The 14,369-nt window shown below is 43.5% G+C and overlaps 1 protein-coding gene across 7 annotated transcripts in view; it reads right to left on the bottom strand.

The window, feature by feature from the left end:
- WDFY3 (WD repeat and FYVE domain containing 3) overlaps positions 1–14,369 on the bottom strand; it is a 161,446-nt gene that overhangs the window by 132,992 nt on the left and 14,085 nt on the right. For 6 of the 7 annotated variants that reach the window (XM_077300980.1, XM_077300979.1, XM_077300982.1 and 3 more), the window contains exon 2: positions 2,093–2,192. The exons of the other annotated variant lie outside the window; for it this stretch is intronic. The gene's annotated coding sequence lies outside the window, so the exon portion shown is untranslated. The remainder of the gene's footprint in view (positions 1–2,092; positions 2,193–14,369) is intronic. 7 annotated transcript variants of the gene reach the window in all.

Genomic DNA, 14,369 nt, shown 5'->3' with positions numbered 1-14,369 from the left:
ACCTAAAGTTACCTGCCCAGTTAACTAACACTATGCTTCTTGCCTTGTGTCCGACAAAGATTCAGAAATCTCACACCGCAAACAACAAACAATTTTCCTACAGCAAGCACGACACACATTAATTATCCTGCCTTGTACTTTTCAGGCTATTTGCAGGCATCTTACGTTTTAAGTCTCCCCTTTTTTTTTAAAGAAACGAGAGCAGCAGTCTTCTATTTTCTCAGGGCTATCAGCCACTTCTGGCCAACCTTAAACAAACATCGCGCAGGCAAAACTGAGAGCTTTGCACTGGGATCGCCAGGAGCTTGCTGTACCAGTGCGCAAGCTGGCCTGATGACAGAGGCACAAAGCGATTTGCCCATCACTGTTGCCAGATTCATTTGCAATACAAGGGGGGGGGGGAGGAACCCGTTCTGCTCCGTACAAAGCTCTCCCCCACCCCTTTTTGTCAACTATCACATGCTGATTCAGTTGTTTCCAGAGGGTAGCTGTATTGGTCTGCAGTAGAAGAGCTAGATTTGAGTCCAGTAGCATCTTAGGGACCACCACCAGGATTTTGGGGATATAAGCTTTCTAGAGTCAAAGCTCCCTTCCTCAGATATTTGATGAAGGGAACTTTGACTCTCAAAAGCTTGTTTGTTTGTTAAAGGGTCCCCCGGTGGCTTCTGACCTGCAGTGACTCTGTATCCCAGCGATGGCCAAACTGGTTCTCCAGATGTCCATGGACTACAATTCCCATGAGCCCCTGGCGGAATTGTAGTCCACGGACATCTGGAAAACCAAAGTTTGCCCATTCCTGCTATAACCTGAAAACCTTGCTGGTCTCTAAGGTGCTACCAGACTCTAATCTAGCTCCTCTATGCTGATTCAATGTTGTTTTTAGAAAGAGCATGGGAAAATGAAGATGTGAAAGAAGAAAATCCACTTGAATACAATTGACCCCACTGGGGAACACGAGAAGGCAACATACCAGCACTCTGTACACTTCCTCCAGTGTGGCAAATAGATGCTCCAGTGGGTTATTTGAAACTAAGAAAACGTGCAGGGAAGTTCCCGTCTTGATCTAATTTGGGGGCCCAGCTGTTGTGACTTGCCAACAGAAGATGCATGGGAGGTCCTCATTCACGGTTCTCCCACAATCTTATCCTTTGTTCTTTCTCTAGGATTATGATTATTATTGCTTTTATTATTTCACTCATGTTAAAGAGCGTGCAAAGTATTGCACCAACCTACAGGTATGTTCCCTATATGAACATTTTACAGCTCAGGGGATAACTTCTGGAAGGGCTAAGCTTTTTCCACACTGACTTTTTTGCCTTGGACAACAACTGTACAATCCTGAGCTCACTACTTCAGTTTTATTAGGAATATATTTGATGTTAGACGGAATTTTTTAAACCATATTTCGTACTCTGTTTGCTGATGGTCTCTGTAATCCTCACAGCCCCACTGCATTATTCCGTTTTACCAGGAACTGTATTGTTAGTTCAAAATCCTTTAAAATTAAAATGTCATCCTACTTTGAAATTCATTTGCTGATGGACTGAATAGTTCTTGCCTTGATTTGTAATCCGCCTTGAGTCCCGGTGAGAAGGAAGGACTATGAATGAAGCAAGTGAATGCTGTGTGATCTATGAACTAAAACACTACGTTCACTGACTAATTGCTTGGACATCTATATCCTTAATTTACAATGCCCATCTCTTTTGAACGACTTGAGGTGGGTTACATCATTATCCATTGTTCCTCTTAATATTTGTGAAACAGCATGGGGGGTGGAACATGTCCGGGGTGTCCGAGTTGGAATAGGGCCAAACAGGGTGCAGCCAGCTTTGCTGGTTGCAATGGGCTTTCTTGCTAGTCAGGCATAAAACCCAGTAAAAAACCCTACCCCATAAAACACAAAACTCCAACTACAAGATGGCCAGAAACTGTCCCTCTACCCACATTCTATATCCATGGAAAATCAAGATTCATTTGTATAAATGTGTGTACACTGGAACAGTCTTATGTTAGAGTCACACACACATCATTAAATGCCACAGATGTATTAAATACTATACATACTTACAGAAAGATTGGAATCACTGACCTTTATATCATTCCTTGAATTGCAGGTGTTGAATTCATGAGAACAGAGCCCATCCCCCTTCTAGGATTTTCTCCATGCAAAGCTGTCCTCTAGTTAATTACTACAAGAAAAGGAGGGGGGGCAGAATTAGTAATCACAGTAGCTAGGATAAAATTAGAAAGGAAAGAAGACTTTAGAGACAGGTTCTTTTCGCTTTCATGTCACATTGCACTGACAGTGACTCTGTAGGGCAGGGGTAGTCAAACTGCGGCCCTCCAGATGTCCGTGGACTACAATTCCCAGGAGAATTCCTGGGAATTGTAGTCCACGGACATCTGGAGGGCCGCAGTTTGACTACCCCTGCTGTAGGGGTTTTCAAGGCAAGTGAGGATCACGGGTGGTTTCCGGCTGCCTGACTCTGCATAGTGGCCCTGGTATTTCTTGGTGGTTTCCCATCCAAATTCTGACCAAGGCTTAACCTGCTTAGCTTTTGCGATTTGAAGGGAGGGGTTCTGGCTCAGTGCTAGCGTATCTGCTTGGAATGAAGATCTCAACCAGACCATTGGTGATGTGAAAGATGGCTGCCTGAGACCTGGAAAGCCACAGCAAGTCTGTGCCATCGGTGGCCAAACTGTGGCTTTCCAGGTGTCCATCAACTACAATAACATGTTGACAAGGGCTCATGGGAATTGTAGTCCATGGACATCTGGAGAGCCATAGTTTGGCCATCCTGGACAATATTCACTTTGATGAACCAAGGGTCAGATTCAGTAGATTCCGTAGAAGGCAGTTTCATTTTGCTGAGACAAGATCAGGCTAGCTTGGTTTATCCAGGTCAGGGCCCAAAGAGAGTTGGAATCCTTAAAAAAAAAATCAAATTATGTTTTAGCTGCTAGCAGAATTTTAACCCTGTGAATGGAAGTCCTTCTGTCTCTTTCCAAAGGTCTCCCTAATGTGGGAATTGGGATGTGATCAGAATAAAAACAGGCAATCTCTATTATAAAATACACTCGCTTCCCCATTCCCAACACCCTTCATGGGAAGCAGAATATAGGCAGCAAAGCCCCCCCCCCCATTATTATGGGGCATGACAAGGAGAGAGCTCTGCAGGCATTTGATCTCTGATAGCAGAGAGCAAGAATCACCAGAAGCCAGAATCACCAGCAAAATCTCCAAGGAATTTGCTTTCTCATATCCCACCTCCACAGAACTGTAAGGCTGGTTTGGTTGAAGTAACTTTTTTTGGGGGGGGGTCATCATCTGAACTTGGAATTGGGGTCACTGTAGGTGGGCAGGTAATTGTAAATTTCCTGCATTCTGCAGGGGTTGGACTAGATGACTCTGGAAGTTTCATGAAACCCTGGTTGAGAAAACCTGCTATAAAGTCTTCTTTCTTGAAACCCTGGGCTTTCTTACTGGCTCTGGAAAAATTTCCCGAATGGGTCGGAGTTAAATAATTTTTTAGATATTTTTTAAATTTGTGAAATATTTTTATCGACTGATATGATCATATATGGTCATGTTGAACCACCTCCCCCCCAAATGGCCAATGATGGGCCTTGAGGGGGTGAGAAGCAAAAGGGTCCAAGTGGGCATGTAGATAGCTCTGCTTCCCAGCCATATTCTGCACAATCTCACCACTTCTGGGGTTTCTCAAAGCCTGAAGAATGTTTCAGGAGTTTTTCAACAGTAAAAAAGTTTTTTACAGGAAACTAAAAGGTTTGCTGTAAAACTAGTTTTGCAATCAGGGTGGATTTATCTTTAAAATCTTTAAAATCAGCGACTTTTGCCGCCAATTTAAATAATGGATTTTTAATCCATTTATTATTTGGATATTTTCTAAACAGAGCTGTGCTCTAGTAGTTTGCTATAAAATATATTGATTTAAAATTGAATGGTGCTTCTGCAGAAACTCTGAGCGTACACTGTAGTACTTAGCTTACTATGTCTATTTTTCTACATTTCTCATTTCTAGATAACACTGTTCATGATCTCAAATAGGATTTTTCTCATCACCTAAAGCCATGGCCGGATTGTTAACAGTCACTAGCTGGAATCAAAACCAGAAGGTACTTCCTTTTTCCAATGTTCCTTTCTGTTTTCATCAGTATTTACCTTTTTGAAAATCTTTTATAACTTTCCTGCCCAATAGAAACTAAATAAATTCACCCAGAAGCAGAGGCCAGTGGTAGTTGCTAGCCAGATAATTTTTCTCTGAAACGGAAGATGATGTTTGCATTCTCTGATGAGACTCATAAATATTTACAATCAGAGTACTGAGCCAATTACAGAGATCAAGTAGTATCATAACATAAAAAATCCATAGCTTTCTTCCAACAACGTGCTGAGCCTCTGACTGGAACTTACTGGGGAACATGCTCCCAGTAGGGCTATGGCACGCCCCCACTGACAGCCAATCAGATCCTCTTCCCTGCCCCCTCCTCCTCCTCCATGACACTTCCCAGCACTTGCCGTGAGGAGGAAGAGCTGACAGGAGGTAAGCCAGGAAGCTGGGGGTTGTGCCCTTCGGCCTCCTGACTGCTGGAAGGGCAAGGAAGACTGTCTGGAAGGGCAAGAAAGGCTGTCTGGGCATGTTCCACTATGGCCATGCCACACTCCCCAGTCTCCTGACTGCCAGGAGAGTGGGGAAAGACATCCATTTGTGTTCCCCAACCTTTTGGTCTCTGGAAGGGCCAGGGAGTGCCGTCCAGTCATGCTCTGTCATGGCTGCACCACACTCCCCATCCTCTTTGTCACCAGAAGGGCAGGGAAGGGCATCTGGCTGCATTCCATCGTACCCGCTCTATACTCCCAATCCTCCTAGCCACCGGGAGAGTTGGGGGGAGCAGTTCAACCTCGCTCCAGCACACTGGCTTGGATGGGCAGCCTCACCCTGGCATGTGGGGGCCCTTCTGCCCTCCCTGTGCCTGGAAACAGGCTTTCCTACTAGTCTATTTAGATATATAACAGGAATAATATGCCCCCCTTGCTAAGGTGCTAATGACACCTAGGATGACTTGGCTATCACTGCCCCACAGCATCAAGCCATAATTTTAATTTATTTATTCAATTTTTAGACTGCTCTTCTCTGACACCATCTCGGGGTGGTTAACAACATTTGAAAAAAAAACCCATACAACGTAATATAAATGCACAAATTCCACTCTGTAGTGGTTTTCCATACTGTCCTCCCTTTAAAGAGAAAGGCTTTCATGAATTCACGAGAGTCATAAATTCAGACAATACAGAGATAGTTTATTTTAAACAGAATTCTTTGAAACTTTAAATCTATTTTTATCCACCCTAACTGCAATATCGATGTGCGTAGAAATTAAGAGGAACACTTCTCTCAGCAGAAAAAGGAGGAACTCTTCTACCCAAATCACTGTTACAATGACTAATGAGTTTTTCCTATAGTCATTTAATGAAGCAGCTCCCTGTTTTGTTAGTACATATGTACTAGGGTTGCCAGCCTCCGTGTGGCCTAGAGATCTGCTGAAATTACAACTGATCTCCAGATTACTGAGATCAGTTCCCCTGGAGATCAATTCCCTTTGGAGGTTGGAATCGACAGCATTATACCCAACTGAGGGCCCTCCCAAAACCCCACCCTCCCTTGGCCTCACCCGCAAATTATTCAGTGTTTTCCCAGTTCAAAGCTGGTCACCCAAGCCTCATGACCAAAGAGTTGCAGCAATACTGGATGAAGCAAGAGAGCTTCCTTTCCTGGCAAGTTGTAGGCAAAATTAGGTCTTTAACAAATGTCGTGACCAGCCTTTCTCCTCAATGGAGACCCAGAGCAGCCTCTCCTCCATTTTATCCTCACAATAATCCTTTGAGAAAGGTTAGGCTGAGAATGAGTGCCTGGCCCAAGATCACCTACCAACTTTTTGTGGCAACTTGGAGATTTAAACCTGGACCTCCTAGATCAGGGATAGCCAGACTGTGACTGTCCAGGTGTCCATGGACTACAATTCCCTTGAGCCTCTGCCAGCCAGAAGCTTATGGGAATTGTAGTCCATGGACATCTGTAGAGTCAGAGTTTGGCCTTCCTGTCCTAGATTTCAGTCTGAGACTCCACAGTGGTTCCAACAGCTCAGGAGGTTACTGAACCCCCTTTTAGGCATTTTTTTTTCACCCTCCAAGCATATGCTGTCTTTCTCCCCAATGGGGAAACAAGCAGCTTACATAGTTCTCTTCCTTTCCATTTCATCTTTACAACAAACCTGTGAGGTAAGCTCTCTGAGGATATATGGCACTCTAACCACTCTAATCCGGCACCCTAAACCAGAGGTAGTCAAACTGTGGCCCTCCAGATGTCCATGGACTACAATTCCCAGGAGCCCCTGCCAGAGAATGCTGGATTTTTCCAGCATTCCAGGATTTTTTCCTTGAAAAATTACGATGCTTTAAATAGAGCATGATTTGTTAGATGTTTATTTTGACTTGTATGAGGGTCTGTCAAAAAAGTACTGCTAAAAATCATAGAAACCATCATTAAATAAAAAATACAAAAACGTGAAGTGACTGTTTCTCAACATATCCTCGACCTTAGTTATAACTCTGAAAATAGAGGAAAGAAAGAGTCTTCCATTGCAGCATTGTGATCCCCTGTAATGAGCATTCTGGAGGCTGCAAAGGGATCTTCTTGCCAGTGTTGGAGCTTACAGCTGTAAAACTGATTCAAATGCTCAATGATGTTGGTCTGAAGCAGCAGACCAACCTTGCTGGTTCTCAAAGTGCCTCTGGACTCAAAACTTTGTTCAGCTGTAAGACCGGAACACTCATGTACACCTAACAGAAGACAGCCCTGATTAATGTTAGTCTGGAAGGTGAGATCACATGGAGGAAATTCATACTACCAGATGAGTGGCTATTTGCAGTCCTGCACTAATTCATGTGAGTGACAAGTGGCGTTACTGGTGACTTTTCATCTCCATTGTATCATAGTATGACCCATCATGAGAAACTGTCCACAGCTGAGTCAGCTCTGGATACTACTGATAAGATGCGTCCACACCTTTATTTTGTTCTGACTTGGCTGCTATTTTTTAAATAAATCACTAACTTGGGATTAATTTACCTCTGCAAACAAGCTTGTGGGTGTTATATTGTGATTTGGAATATTTATAACCTGCCGATGGACTGGCCTTTCCTCTTTCTTTTGGCCACTGCTTTTATCAGCATTTCAGGTGGCTCGTGTTCTTCAGACTTAAAAAAAAAAATGAAATGGGTTTTTGTCATTTCACCTTTAATGCATACAAAAAAAAGGTGTTGCATCTCTTAAATGTGGAGGATGAGTGACAGGGTCACATGCTCCCTTCTCCTCCTGTATAAATGACCTTCACAAAGTTAGTTCAAGTTCACATCTATACCACTGGCGACCATGGTGAATGTTAGCCTGGATCGTTTCTTAACCACGATTTTGAACCAGCTTCAGCTTCTTAACTTCCCTTGTTAGAAACATACAGAAAGCAAAACTTTTAGCATCGCCTTCAGATCCAGACGTACAAGAAAGCCCTTGGAAAAAGATCTGGCAGAAATTAGAGGGAAATATTTAATTCCAATAGTGCAAGTGCTAGGAAATCATAGGTTTCTATCAGTCTCCCCTTTTGTTTATACCTGAATAATCTTCATTGGCTCCATGCCTGCCCATAGAAATAAGCCCCTGGTGTAGTACGATTTGCTTCCACCCTCTTGCTACCTCTGTGCAGTGACTTAAGAACAAAAAAATATGACCTTTCTCGCTCTCACAGACCAATTTTTCATTACATTTTATTCTCACAGAACTGTACATTGGATGGTGTTTACGATCCTGATTTGCATTTACCATATTTAGCTTCGTTTGCATATGAAGAAGAGTTGGTTTTTATACCTTCGCTTTTCACTGCCTGAAGGAGTCCCACCTTCCATTCCTCTCCCCACAACATACCCCCTGTGAGGTAGGTGGGGCTGAGAGAGCTCCGACAGGACTGCTCTGTGACAACAACACTATCACAGCTGTCACTGGCCCAAGGTCACCAAGCTGGCTGCATGTGGAGGAGTGGGGAATCAAACCTGGCTCACCAGATTAGAAGCCGCCACCCTTAAGCTCTTCTGCCACGTCTATGGTTGAGGCCAGCATGGCAAGGAAGATCTGACGCCTTCCCCCAGGATTAAGACATACACTTATTGAAGATCTGTTGGAGTCCAATATGTGTATTATATATATACACCTTTATTGGCATAACAATATGTGTATTGTTCGTGCAGATGGTTTTAATGGGGCTTTAAATGGGGTTTTTAATTCTGGATGAATCTGTATTATTATTACTACTACTACTACTACCCGCCACTCTCATTTCTGGCTCGTGGCGGGTAATAATAATAATAATAATAATAATAATAATAATAATAATAATAATAATAATAATAATAATAATAATACACCACATTATATGAAAGTTACGAATATATGCAGCAGGAAACTGTGGTTCATGCTAGGAAGAGAGGGAGGAAAGCAACGTGTGTCCTTGAAGCTGATGGCGAATTATGGTTTACAAGGAGCCAGAGGGCTGTTAGCATTCTGTAGTCACCTAGGTGTTCAGTTGTATGTCTCAGAGTTGCCAGTTCCCTGTTGGTAAATACCTGGAGATCTCAGAGGTGGGGCCTGAGGAGGGTGAGGTTTGGGGTGTTGACTTAAGTGGGGTATAATACCACAGAGTTCACTCTCCAAAGCGGTTACTTTCTCCAGATGAACAGATATCTATCGCCTGGAAACCAGTTGTAATAGCAAATCTCCAGCCATTGCCTGGAAGTTTCAAAAGGCATTCATGACCCATGGGTGTTTTTGTCTTGACTTCTCCTTCAAAACTTTGTGCTCAACTAACTCCCGACACTGGAAGTTCTGTGAACGGAGCTCTCTGCAGTTTTAGAAAACGTTGTTGTTAGGTGCGAAGTCGTGTCCGACCCATCGCGACCCCATGGACAATGATCCTTCAGGCCTTCCTGTCCTCTACCAGTCCCCAGAGTCCATTTAAGTTTGCACCGACTGCTTCAGTGACTCCATCCAGCCACCTCATTCTCTGTCGTCCCCTTCTTCTTTTGCCCTCGATCGCTCCCAGCATTAGGCTCTTCTCCAGGGAGTCCTTCCTTCTCATGAGGTGGCCAAAGTATTTCAGTTTCATCTTCAGGATCTGGCCTTCTAAGGAGCAGGCAGGGCTGATCTCCTCTAGGACTGACCGGTTTGTTCGCCTTGCAGCCCAAGGGACTCGCAAGAGTCTTTTAGAAAACATGCAGCGCCCCAAATCCCAACTGGCAAGAGTAGGGCTAAGCCTTTCCCCCCATGCAGGGGATTGATTCAGCACTTGAGCATTTGCATAGTGGCTCCTGAGGACTGTTCCAGATCATAATGCTGAGTGGGGGGAAACTAAACCCCCTTCTCCCTTCACAGTTCTGATGGGTAGCTGGCCCTTCAAGCCATCTGTCCTTTCGTCCAGAAACTCAGCTGTGTTCTCTGGGATGCAGCCCCTTTAAAGCCTGCATTCGGAGAGACATCCAGAGACTGTGGCCCAAGAACAATCATCATTCAAAGTGTTGGCAGAACTAATGGCAAGCAGCCCTGATCTGAATGGCCCAGGCCAGTCTAATCTTATCAGATCTCAACAGCAATGAAAGGCTGGCCCCAGCTACTACTGGGATGGGAGACTCACAAGGAAGTCAAGGGTTACTAGGCAGAGGGAGGAAATGGAAAATCAACTTGGAACGGCTCCGCCAGGGTCACAGCAAGTCAGCTCTGACCTGACACTGCCTTCCATCACCACATATCAGGTGGCTAACCCCAGCTGTTTCCCTGGCTTTAGGGAAAGGAGGGGGAGACCCTTGGAAGAGATATGAAAGAAGCCTTACATAGGGATATACATGTTGCCCCCCCCTCCCATATTACTTGCAAGCCTACTCTAGAAGACTTTCTTTCTGATTGATTGATTTAATGGTTGATTAATTGATTGATTTGATTTATAGCCCATTACTCCCAGAACGGCTTGTGGCGGGTTACAACAATTCACTGAAAATCCCCAATAAAATCCCACATAAAACCAGCATCCAATGTTAATCCTCCCCCACATGGTCTACCAGACAGCAACCATCATGGGGGTGGGAGTTCGCCCGATAGACGGTCGTCTTCTGAGGAGGGGCCTCCGATGTTGCTGCCCTGGCCTCAACCAAAGACCTGGCTGAAGAGCGCCGTCTTGCAGGCCCTACAAAAGTGCGATAGCTCCGTCAGGGTCCTCAGATCTCCCAGGAGCTCGTTCCATCATTCTCTTGAAGGCACAGTCTTTTGCTAACAATGCTTGGTTTCAGAAAGCCTAACCAATTTCCTCAGAGGAAAGTACGTTTTAGACTCCACACTTCAAAAGCTATTATGTTACTTACTCTTCCATGAAGAAAGAGCAATTCCCTTTTCCTCTCTTTCATTTCTAGAATATGTAATGGCTCACTGCACGGGCAAGAAGTCTTCGTGACCATCTCCTGCAATGTCTAACTCTCGGTTTTGCAACACACTTCAAATATATATTTAATGTCCACTGAAAGAGAGTTTAGATTAAGCATACCCGTCAGAATAGATAAACTGATGTATTCCACAAATCAAAGCTTCTTGCTCCCATTTTCACTTTTCTCACCACAAAGATACAACTTGAATTTCATACATGGCCTGTTAAACCCTCTCACCTGACTTAATCTTTCCCAAATATGTAAACAATTTTATTTGATCACAATGGCCTTAAAAATAAAAACACAAAACATGATGGAGCTGACAATCCCAAGAAAAGATAGTGATACTTTTTAATCTTCATGGGATTATTTCTGAAATAAGTTTTTACAGATAGTCATAATTCGTTCCTTGACATTACAATCCTTAACAGAGTTCTACCACTATAAACTCACTGACTTCAATGGACTTGGAAGGATGCAAATCTGTTTAGGGTCATACTGTAAAGCTACTTATTGTAGATATGTGACAAAGCATTACAGATTATCCTTTAATTTTCCTTCAATTGAATTAAATAAACCATTTATCTTCCTAACACTCCTAAACCAATGCTGAATTTTGATTCCCTTGATTCCTCCTTTGCATTTATTGCCAGTTAATGTTTATTTATAAACCAACTTTCCTCTAAGGAGCTAAGAGAGGTGCACGTGGTTACACACATACACACACACACACAAAATCCAACAGGCTAAACAAAGCAAGTGACTAGCCAGACCTCAAGAAGGAGATTGGGTCTCCCTGATCCCAGTCCAACACTCTAACTTCTTCCGGGTTTTATCCTGTATATACGGCATGATCTTCTGAATGTTCACTATTTATCATGCAATTGCACATTGCACATTTGGGGTTCCCCCACGTGCAGGCTGGAGTGGGAGAGTCCTGCAAGAGCTTTATTATACGATTTTTCCCGATCATGCAGGGAACAGGATTAGAATGAAGAATTATAATGAATGTTGTTACACTGAAAAAAACTTTAAAAGAATTCAGAGACAAGTGGTAAATATTATGAAAAGTTTACCTGTATTTTGTAAAACACTGTAAATTGTTTCATTTGAAAGTAATGTATAATCTCACTGTTTATCGCATTGCTATGTTAGCTGTTTCCTGGTCTCCCCAGAAGCACCTGCAAAACAGGCAGGCCCAACTACCATCAGGAGTTATGGGAAGATTGTATTATCTTTATGGCCTTTGGCTCTGTTTACAAGGACTTGTACTTGTTATGGTTGTATTTTACTGTGCCATTTGTTCGTAAAAAAATTATTATGAATATAACAGAAAACGACAGTATCCTTTGTGCCTGTACATGGGGTTAATCACTTTCATTCTTTAAGTAGATTAGGCAGAAATAAAATTGGAGAGGAACCCCAAGCTCCTTGGGGCCCATTTTTATATTTCTGTTTTGCCTCCAAGGCCCTGCTCCAATGTTGCCTCATCTCCTGGACGTGTACACGTGGAGATGCTGAACAAGACACTCATCAGCCCTGTGCCATCCTCTCCTCCTCCCTGAGACATGGAAAGATCATTCCATAGGCATGAGATTGACAGTTACTTGAATGACAGTCCGGCATCCAGAGTAAGGAAGATTCTTCATTCTGTCGATTGTTGAGTTCCCAAGTCCAGACACTTGTGCCCAAGACTTATTCCTGATCTTGCACGCACAAAAGGAATGGGAAAGTCGCATCCCAACAGGCCTAATGTTGACAAGAGACTAAAACTAGCAACTTGAGAAGAAGGGGAATAAAAAGAATAACAAAGAGTACTGCTGACGTTCCTTTACCATTTGTTTTTCTAGCGTCTGTCAGATATGAAATATTTCTTTTCTTTAGTATCAATACTTCTTCAAGAACAGCTTTATTCTTATATATCCGAGAGACTGATTTCTCCAGAGATTCCTCTAGATTTCTTTAAAATCCACCATAGGCTACCACAAACCTGGTACTCCATGTAAAAGACTGGAACGTCTCTAAAGGGAGACGTTATTTGATAAGTGATTCATACTGATCTGCCAAAGCTTTTTATTCTCCTGTCAAAAAAACACTGCACTCCCACAAGCTGAGTTGAAAACCAAACTATTGTTCCTTTTAGTCATTATGATGACCCGAGGGCACATATAATGAATCAGCTTGTCACTGACATGTATAGGCATGAATAGCTGTCCAACAAACTGTTAGCAAATGACATTGTCACCCATCTCTCCACAAGTCAGGAATACTCCCTTAATTCTCAGCTTCATCCACAAGAGTTAACAGTAATGTGGGAGTCTAAAACTAACCAGATGCCAAACAATAATGAGAGGTAGAGAAATAGCTCCTTAGGTTTTGATATTACCATTCAAAGTCTCTAGCCTGGATCGTTTCAAAATCAACCCCCTGGTTAGACATGACATGCTGTTTGCAGGGCAGTTTTTACCCCATTTGTAGTTTCCTGAAACTATTTTTGCTGGGGAGGAAAGACCTTTGTATGCTTCCCAAGCTTCCCCTATATTCTTTTTACAATTTGTGTCCTCCCATCAATAATAAAGAGCCTCTTGTGGCGCAGAGTGGTAAGGCAGCGACATGCTGTCTGAAGCTGTCTGCCCATGAGGTTGGGAGTTCGATCCCTGCAGCCCGCTTAAGGTTGACTCAGCCTTCCATCCTTCCGAGGTCAGTAAAATGAGTACCCAGCTTGCTGGGGGGTAAACGGTAATGACTGGGGAAGGGAATGGCAAACCACCCTGTATTGAGTCTGCCATGAAAACGCTAGAGGGCGTCACCCCAAGGGTCAGACATGACTCGGTGCTTGCACAGGGGATACCTTTACCTTTATCAATAATAAGGGGGGCCTAAGTGTATAGGAAACCACAATGATTTTTTTTCCAGTCAACCTAAATTATAATAGAGAGCAACAAAATAATTACTATATGAACAGAGCCCGGATCCATCGTTAACTTTTATCCGTAACTATAAATAGTGTGGTGGAGGGAAGGCAGCATTGGTACAGCCAGATCTCGTCAGCTAAGCAAGGTCAGTCATGGTTAGTGCTTGGAGGGGAGGTTGCAGACGAAGGCCATGACAATCTATCTCTGCTTCTTACTTGCCTTGAAAGTCCCTTGCTGGGACCTCCACAAGCCAACCACAACCTGAGAGCACTTTACATATACACGTAAATATTACAGTCACAATACAATGGCTCTGGTTGCCCTCAAAGATGATTTCTGGAGTAAGCTGGATCTAGGCAGACCTTAGCTTCTGTTATTATTAGATCTAATATTGGCCTTTGACACAGTTGAACATTGGCTTCCAGACCAATGCCTAACCAATGTGGGGACTCAAGGCGCTGCCCTTAAATGGCTGCAATCTTTCCTCCAAGGTCAGAGACACAGCGTGATGCCCGGGAAGAGAACTGGTATGTGGGGTCCTGCAGGGAACTGTTCTTTCCCTGATGTTGGTCAACATATATACAGATCCCCTTGCCCAACGGATCCAGAATTTCAGCATGGGGTGGCAACAAACCTTGGTTGAGAAAGCCTGCCTTATACCTTACCTGATAGTAAACCCCATTGAATTCACTGGATTGGATCCCTCGAATCTGTCAGCAGAAAGGGTGGACTTTGATGAGGAGGATTATGCTAGAAGAGTTTTGTATGCAGCATGGAACGGTGCGTGATCTGCAAATGCAGTCAGTTATTCTGGTTCCTTATGTAAAAGGATGGGGCTCCAAAATCACAACTGCCCCCCACTGGGGCTAAGCAAGGGGCAGCCATCATCCTGTACAAGGTGAGAGAGAGCC

This window comes from Paroedura picta, chromosome 10 (genome assembly GCF_049243985.1).
Source record: "Paroedura picta isolate Pp20150507F chromosome 10, Ppicta_v3.0, whole genome shotgun sequence".
NCBI classification, from domain to species: domain Eukaryota; kingdom Metazoa; phylum Chordata; class Lepidosauria; order Squamata; family Gekkonidae; genus Paroedura; species Paroedura picta.
This window is presented reverse-complemented; position numbering and strand designations above follow the sequence as displayed.